Source organism: Mustela nigripes, chromosome 2 (genome assembly GCF_022355385.1).
Source record: "Mustela nigripes isolate SB6536 chromosome 2, MUSNIG.SB6536, whole genome shotgun sequence".
NCBI lineage: Eukaryota > Metazoa > Chordata > Mammalia > Carnivora > Mustelidae > Mustela > Mustela nigripes.
The window spans coordinates 68,949,733-68,958,801 of record NC_081558.1 but is presented as its reverse complement, the minus strand read 5'-3'; the positions used below and the strand labels follow the sequence as shown (position 1 = coordinate 68,958,801).

The following is a 9,069-nucleotide window of genomic DNA, read 5'->3' as shown; positions in this document are numbered from 1 at the left end:
CAAACGATTTTTCCCAAACAAACAGACCCTCATGTGTATAGACACACATATATACCTTCTGTAACCATGTAGCACAGGGAACCATGTCATGCCTGAGTCCTTGACTGACTTCTCCGACAGCAAATCTAAGAAAGGTTATCAGGATCAACTAAGACCACACTTTCTGGAGAATAGCTGCTGAGTCCCAGCCTCCCGCTTGGTTCCCTGATTTTGGAAAAGGAAGAGCCTCAGATCTCTCAGACAGCAGAAGACCTCCAGGTGAGACTGCCCCTCTCTTGCAGTGCATAAGAGCATTACTCCCCCATCTCTCCCCACCATCCCTGGACTCCTGGACCCAGAACAATGACTATCCTATCACATCAGGGCAGCCTGGCCTCTACCCTCAACCACAGTTAGAATTACTCCTTCGTTTATTTTTTCACTCACTTGCTTGCTGGCAAGGCACAAGGCTTCTCAAAATAAGCCACTGCACTCCATTGGCCAGAAGTGGGCTTCAGCTGGAGAGAATCCTGGCTTCGATGACTGCTTGGATTTGAGGAGAAAATAGTCTTTCCTGAATGTGTTCAGTGACTCTGACCATTGACAAAGATTCTGTCCTTGGCCAAACTCTAGCCAGGCTTTACAGAGCCCTTTTCTCTACTATGCCTTAACCTGGGCCGGTAAAGACCAACAAAACATTAACAGCTCAAGACCACATCCCAAGGATGACCCTAGCCCACTTTTAGAGTGTCTGTCTGAGAAAATTTAGGGCTGTCAAAAGAATTTACTGTTTGTTCCCACCAACACCTGAAGACAGGGCCCCTGTCTCCCAGTCTCTGGGTAGGAGCCAAACTTCCCTAACACCGGTCAGCAAACCCATATGGGTTTCACGTGACTTCCCCTAACCCTGTGGATCCTCCGCTCACCCCGCACCCTCCTCCTCCATTCTCGCTTTAAAAGGTCCAGTCTCTTCTGACTGGTACAGAAGTCCAGTTCATCCTGGACTCCTGTCCCTCCTGTAATAATTATTACTGATTACACCTGCCCGGCTTTGCTCATCTTTGACAGCACGACTAAGAAAGGCTGCCTCTGGAGAAAAGGAGGGCAGAAGACGCCTGGACGGAGAAGGGCTACTGCACAAGAGGCAGGTGCCGGCCGGACCGCGGGTCAGAGCAGGAAAAAGATGCTCAAGTGCGCCGCTGGGTGGCAGGGGGCGCAGACCCGCTCGGACTTCCGGGAAACAGGCGATGCCAGGCAACACCTCCCGCCAATAGGAAGGCGGGCCCGACGCAGGTGCGCGCCAGGACCAAGGAACCCCGGAGCGCGTTGGCGCGCGGGTAAGCTGCCTCCTCGACCGGGCATTTCCGAGTCAAAGCCGGCCAGACCTTACAGGGGCGGAGCGGCCTCGCTTCAGAGCGGCAATTCACGGGGACCACGAGCGCCGGCGACCGAGTTTCCTCTCCGCGGGAGCGCCAGGACTCCACCAACCAGCGACGAACGGGAAACACCGCTGGAGCCCGCCCTCCCTTCTAGGAAGCAGGAGGTTTCCCGCTCTGTGGTGCGCTGGTCCGGGACGCTCCCGCGCCGCGCTTGCGAAGCCGCGCGGTCTCAGGGCAGGTGTCAGTGTTGCGGATGTCCAGCGGCGGTATGGAGGGTCCGGTTGCAACCCTGCCTGTGCAGACCTCAACAGCTGGCTACAGACGGGGCCGCAGGAGGGCCAGGAACGAAGGAAATGTTTGGGGATCCCATGTGCAACAGTGATGGAAAAGCCAGACTTCTTGGCTTGCAGGGCGCGTCATACAGGGAAAGAGCTGTTTACGTCTCTGAAGCCCGCACTATTCCTGGAACCCAGTCCAGGGGCTGGACTGGTAAAAATGAAATAACAGTGGTGTGGAGTCTGTGCTCTAACCTCTGAGGTCTTAGTAGGGCCAGACTTGACAAACTGAGTGCTATCCTGAGGACAAGGCCGAAAACTAGAGAATTAGCCCGAACTGTAAACACTGAAGACCCCCGAGCACATTCAATTTAGACTGGACTGTAGGAGGTCTGCCCACCGTATGCCTGATCTCTGTTAAAGGATACAAGGGCTGTCCTGAATGAGAGCTCTGTGACGGTGCTACTTAGCAATCTCAGCTTCAGGGAATCAGGTCTAGGGTAGGATCAGTTAAGGGAGATGGAGGGAGTACCTGCTGGAGGCCTATTCCTTTGGGAGGCATGGCAGTGGTAGCTAGATTAAAGGAGAAATCATGCAGCCACATTTTTATCACCACCCAACTTCAGTGTTGGAGTGGCTGTGGAAACACAAGGAAAATCAAGGAGAACTATAACAAGAAATGAACCAGATGGAGAGTTCTAACCAGGGAGCCAGGCTTGCAGCTGCTAAGTGGGGTACATACACAGACCCCAAAGAAAAAGGCCCAAGAGCCACAGAGATTCACTGTCACTCAACCCGTGGCCAGAAGAGCCTGCTTACTCCAAACACAGAGCATAGGGAAATCAGAGGGGGACATAACCTCATTTCCTGTAACTCCAGCTCTTCCACCCCAAAACTAGCCAATCACAAATCATCAACAAGAGATCTGAATGCACAGACTGAAAGCTTACTCTGAACCAAGAAACATTAATGGAAGATGATCAACACTGCCCACAGAGAGCTGTCAAAGGTAAATTCCTAAAAGCTTCCAGTCACTGGGGAAAAAATACCCTGAAGCTTCTCCTCAGTTATCTTAGTTGTCAGGAGACCTGAAAAAACAAAAACAAGAGAAAAGGTGCGCTCTCAGAAGTCTGCAAGATACTTTCCCGGTGTCTGATCAGCTCAGTTAACTCTTCCCCTTACCAGAGTGGGGCCCTAGCAGCCTCACTCACACTATGTGGCATAACCCCTTGGCCAGGAAGAGTAGACCAGTGGACACCTCACCTAAATTGGGCAGATCAGATTCTCTCCCCCAGGGATGTGCCACAGTCTTGGAGATTGTTTGGGCTGCTCCCTGGAATGGGGTTGTAAACACGAAACTTGTGGCAACTTCTACTACGTGCCTAGAGACAGAGAGTGCAGCAAACAGGGAAGAAGGGATCAGAAATGAAGAAAGAGGGGTGTCTGGGTGTCTCAGCCAGTTAAGCATCTGCCTTCAGCTCAGGGTTCTGGGATGGAGCCCCACGTTGGATTCCCTCTTCAGCGGGGAGCCTGCTTCTCTCTTCCCCTCTGCTGTTTCTCTCTATCCCTCTCTCTCAAATGTGTGGTGGTTGTGGGGAGAGAAGTGGAGAAAGAGCAGAGACTGCCTGTTGTTCCCTCTTGGGTTTTTCCAGGCTCCAGATCTCCTGCTGCATTCTTGCCCTTGGTGCCAGGCTATACATAGGAATCCTTATAATTAAGTGTACTTACTTGCACTGAAATAGGTTTCTGTTATTTTCAAAGTGTCCTAAATAACATTGCCAACTCACTGACAAAGGCAAAAGTCTCAAACTAAACAATTCTGATAACATGATACCCATACCCTTTTCCTGAAGGAAGTGGACAGTCCTCTTGCTTGTGTTAAACTAATAAGTTTGGGAGGGAGGGGAGAGTCAGTATGTTCATAGTCATTTCACTTTTAGAGAAAATAAAACTCTTGGAAGAACTCTACATTGGATTTTAAGTGATGTATGAGTTTATTTTTACAGATTCATCCTTTCTGTGAGCAATACATGGCCCTTGTCAAAAAACACCTGCATGCCTATTGAGTGCCAACGACCGGCAACACCAGTTCCTGTGTTAAGAATAGCACATCAGTCAGCCTTTGACATCTACTAAGTTCTATGGAGCCTGTATCACAACAATGTGGGGAACCCTACCTGCCTGCTGAATTAATGATAAAAGAAAAAAATAAATGAGACAATAATAGTCACCATCATCAGAAACCCATAAATCTATTGGCTGTGAGGAATCAAAAGCCATTTTTCGGCCCAGAGCTGATATTTATTTTTCCGTACACTCCTTGCTTCCTTCTAATCTTGAACTACATTGAGAAGTTCTGCTTATCTTCAGAGGCTCTCACCTCCCTCCACTTCCTTCCTTGCTATAATCCTCCCAGAAACCCTGAGGATGTGTTGGGGCTTGTGGGAAATAAGTAAGACACTTTTATATATATCACATGTGTGTGTGAGAGAAATAATGATGAAGAAACCAGTCATTGTCATTTTCCTACATTTTGACTGTTTTCCTTAACAGTGATACTAGGAGAGGGATCTTTGCATTTTGCATAGTCTGGAAGCTCGACTATAGCTGGGAAGGTTAAGTTTGGTTCTGCCTTTTCTTCTCCTGAATTCTATATATTACACAAACCTTATCAAGCAAGAAAATAAAGAAAAACCACCAACATCCCACAAACTATTTAAATTTCTCCCTATGCTAAGGGTGATGGAAATTTTATCTTGGTTACACAACTATATTCTTTTGTCAAAACTCACCAAACTGCCTACTTTAAAAGGGTAAGGCCTATTAAGTATATCTCAATAAGTCTAACCAAAGCCCAGACCGAAATGCTTCTTTATGCCCTCCCTTGCAGACATAATTGTAAGGTGTTATCCTAACAGTATACATATCTTTTCCTTAGTGCTCTATTCCTGCTTAACTATTTAAAGTACCTTTCCATGCTTCTACACTGTCCTGAGGCAGTGATTGCAAGAAGGATCAGGGTCCATACCATTAGAGAAGTATGGTCAAACCAGTGACATCATAACATCTGGTAAGATTAGTACCCACCAACAGGAGGTGTCTGGGTGGTTCAGTTGATTGAACATCTGACTCCTGGTGTCAGCTCAGGTCATGAACACAGGGTTTTGAGATCAAGTCCTGCATCTGACCAGCATTTAGCACAGAGTCTGCTTGTGATTTGTGATTCTCCTTCATCCTCTCCCTCTGCCTCACCATCCCCCCAACCTCACTCAGCTCATGCACCACAAACAAATAAATACATAAAATCTTAAAAAAAAAAAAAAAAGATTAGTGTCCACAAACACTTCTTGGTGTTAATTATGAAAATTAACTTAAAAGTACCAGGACTCAAAAATGCAGATTTAATCACAGAGGATGTGGAGTAGATGTGAGAACACATCTGAGTATGTGTATGGTTAGTTATGAGCTCTCCTCTGAGGCAGGAGCTACAGCAAGACAGGGTTAGGTTTCTCTCCTTCCCTCGGAGGCTCATCAGTGTGAGGCCAACAAGTTTGCTCCATGTAGAATTGAGATGGCTACACCTAGGCACCTGTGCTCTAACCCACGGTCCCAGATCACTTTTCGTACCAATGTGTTTGCGTGGGCACTGAAATTAAACAAGGAAGTGTACAGGAATAGAAAAGGAACAAAAAGAGAAAAAGAGAACCACAAAAGAGAACCACATCCCCTTCCAATCAAGTTTAGAGACAGTCTACATTCTTGCTATCAATGCTGACTCATCACTTCATATTCTTTCTACTGGTTATTTCCTTGGTCTATTGCTTGGTTACACAGGATCCTCATCATGGTCATTATTGAGGTAATAAGAAGTCCCAGGCTCCCATTCTACATAGTGAGCCTTGCTCCTGCCCCACCAAATGGCCCTCCATAATTCCTGAAAGCCATCACTAGATACTTTCTCTGCTTACCTCCTCCCATGGGCTTTGCATCTTCCCTATTTCTTAAATTACAACAGGCCATGCCATTGGAATGCCATATCCTTAAGCTCCCAAATGTTCTGTAAACTCTACCTAATGTAGTAGGAAGGCAGGTGCAGACTGATGGTACAGGCCCAAACTGGACACCATAAAGGACAACTCCTAGCATTTTCTACCCAGGGGATAGAAGTTTTAGAATCAAACATGGTTCTCAAACACCGTGAGAACATAAATAGAGTTGGGAAAACAATAATGACCACACGGACCCAGAAGACAAACACAGGCATGGTCAGGAGCTCAGGGAAACTGATAACTCTAAGTGGGTGGGTGGTCAAGCCCATGAAGGAGCTCATGGGGAGGATTTGGGCTCCCAGGAGAAAAAAATGCACTACTTGAACAGGGGAAGGACTAGCCATATCAGAGGAGGGGAGCAGCATGAAGAGAGGCAGGGAGGGAGGAAGGAACGCGGGGCGTGGGTAAGATGGGGCAGCCCCTGGCACGGAGGGGGCAGAGTGCTCATGCTGGGCAGGCAGAGAGGGGTGGCCAGAAGCAGGGCAATGGGGTCCAACTGTGGCTGGCCCTGCCACTTGTGTGGCTTTCTTGCGAGCATGCAACTTCTGGTGCTGAGTGAAACTTGCACTCTACTTGAAGACTTTCCCGCACACCCTGCATTCGTAAGGCCTCTCCCCAGTGTGGAGCTGCTGATGCTGGACCAGGGTGACCTTCTGATTGAAGGCCTTCCCGCACTCCTGGCAGCTGTAGGGCTTCTCCCCAGTGTGGATGCGCTGGTGCACTGTAAAGCGGGAGCTACAGCTGAACGTTTTCCAGCACTCTTTGCACTTGAAGAGCTTCTCCCCTGTGTGGAGCCGCTGGTGCTGGAGAAACACGGAGCTCCAGCTGAAGGCCTTCCCGCACTCCTTACACTCATAGGGCTTCTCCCACGTGTGGATGCGCTGCTGGAGGAGGACTGCACCTCCAGCCTTCCTGAATTCCAATCTCTCTTTTCTCACAGCAGGGAGACTCCCATCATTTCCCCCACACCCCTCCCCGTGTCCATGGCCATGGTCCTCACCCAGGTCCCCCTTTCCCTTCCTCTGGCCCCCGAGCCCCCTCCAACACTGCCCCGCCCTACCAGCAGCCCCCCATGGCGGCCGGCTGAAGCGCTGGTGAGCCTCCTGCCGTGGAGGCGGAAAGGCAGGGTTTTGACCGGCCGCCCATACAACGGGCCGCCCTTTTGGGGCCAGGGTCCCGCGATGCTGGGGCTGGGGTGGCCAGGGGTCAGGGGTTAAGGGGCTTGAGGGGACCGGGCTCAGGGGCTGAGGCTTTCAGGGACTGTTGGGAGGCCGCCGCGTTAGCCAGGGTTCAGAGCAGTGGCGGCCAAGGGAGAGGGAGGGAGGCCGAAGGGGGAGAGAGAAGAGGAAGGCCAAAGACAAGCGTTTGGGGGCGAAAAAAAAGCCTACAGCACCCGATATTCCCAGGCGGTTTCCCTTCCAAGTACTAACCAGGCCCGACCCTGCTTAGCTTCCAAGATCAGACTAGATCCGGCGCATTCAGGGTGGTATGGCCATAGATGCCTACTGTGGCAGCTGGCCTCCCCAAGAGCCTGATGCGCGGTTCCTGGGCCCCGGCTCGAGCTGCGGCTCCCCTCTCCACCTGCCCTGGGCCTGGCGCCTGCCTCCCAGCCCGCCCGCCCAGGGGCCCAGATGCCTGCGGCACCGGGGCCTCGCCAAAGTCCGTCCAGGCACTCTCCCATCCCGGGACTCCCTAGCCCGGCCTCAGTGTGCCTCCCCAGGTGGCAACCGGGTGCGTCCTCGGGGCGCTCGCGCTGTGTCCTCAGCGCCCCCCAGCGCCCACCCAGCGCCCTGGGCCTGGCCCAGCCGGCCACCTGGCCTTCCCTCCTTTCCTCTCCTCTCCTCTCCTCTCCTCTCCTCTGTTCTCCTTTGTTCTCTTCTCCTCTCCTTGTTCTGCTCTGCTCTGCTTGGCTCTCTCCTCTTCTCTAACCCACCTGGCTTCCAGCCCACCGAGGACAGGGACGTTGTCACATCCCAGTCCAGAAGCTGCAGCCCTGCCCTTTAATCCCAAGGCAGTCTCCCTGGCTCTGAGATAGTTTGGGAGAGAGGTGGGCCCTAGTGACAAAAGACGCACCTGGAGAGGAGTGCTCTACAGAACTGCTTCTTCAGAGCCCAGGGTGTGTTCCTTTCCGCATCCTGCACCAGGTACTTTGCCTAGCCCTCCAGCCAGACTGGGAGGCAGTAGCTCATGGAGGGATGCGTCCTTGACTGGATTCCTCCTCATGGGTTCCCACAGCGCACCTCCCAGATGCTGTCACACAGGCATCACACCGGCTGTCCCTCTTCATGAGCTACTTGCGTGGAAACGGCTTTGCTGACAGGAAGGCGTCTTAGCGTTTCTTGCATAGGGCTCTTGGCATCGGCTTCTTAACCTAAGCTTGGAAGCCAGGGAGGGGGCTTGGTCTTAAGGCCCAGGGGCGACACTGGAGTGAAGATTGGGGACCTTGAAGCAGCCTCCGTCTGCAAGACGCAGGTGTTGCCGAAGTGTGTGGGACAGCTCGGGGAACGTGTTTGGTGCTTCCCGGTGAGCGCGAAACACGTCTGTGGTGAAGGGGCCTTTTGGCTCTGATAGCCGCAGCGAGAGATGGTGCAGCCGCACACATGGGCTTGCGCAGGAACACCCGTGTAGCGCACAGTGCGTAGGGGGCAAGAGGAAATCGGAAAGCACCTCACCTAGGACACCGAGGTGTGTGCAGAAAGTTCCATTCAATGAACGCCTGGTTGCCTCAGGAGGGGCAGCACGCTGCCATGCACTCCACTCTTAGGAACAACAGGGCGGGGAAAGCCACCATTCGTCTAGCATTGTTATGGAAGCCAGAGCCCATGCCCGGTGCGGAAGAGGCTCAGGGCCCAAACCGCCGTGAGAGCCGGTCACCCCAAAACAGCATCCTCCCAGGCAGAAGACAGCAGTGCTCTTCACAGGGTGTGTGGAGGCTTGAGGAACGTACCAGGCCCTTCCCTGGGAGCGAGAAACAGGTCTGCTGAGAGAGCAGCCTTCCCCTCCAACAACACTGTGGAGGAAAGGTGCGTCCCTAAACACGTTCTTGCCAGAGAACACAGGTGCCTTCAGAAGCATGTGTGAGGCGGCTGGGCACAGTGCAGCCATCTCACCTAGAAGGCCGGTGCTTGCGCGCACCGCAAGAACCATGTTCCAGGGAGACAGACGTGATTTTCAAACGTACTTGAAGAAGCCTCAGCCAAAGGGCCCTATGGAGGAGCGCTCAGACGCCTTCCTGTCAGGAAAGCTGTTGGCGCCCCTATGGCTCATCAAGAGGGAACCCCACGCAAGTGTGGTGGGACAGCATTGGCAAGGTGCCGTGCCCAGACCTGGTTAATTATATAATAAGGAGTCTGAAGAGTTCCCAAAATGACATGGAATTTGGGAATA

General features: G+C 51.9%; 1 pseudogene; it reads right to left on the bottom strand.

Annotated features, from left to right (window-relative positions):
* Nucleotides 1-7,063: 7,063 nt before the first annotated feature.
* LOC132012580 (5S ribosomal RNA) lies at nucleotides 7,064-7,182 on the bottom strand (annotated as a pseudogene).
* Nucleotides 7,183-9,069: the final 1,887 nt, after the last annotated feature.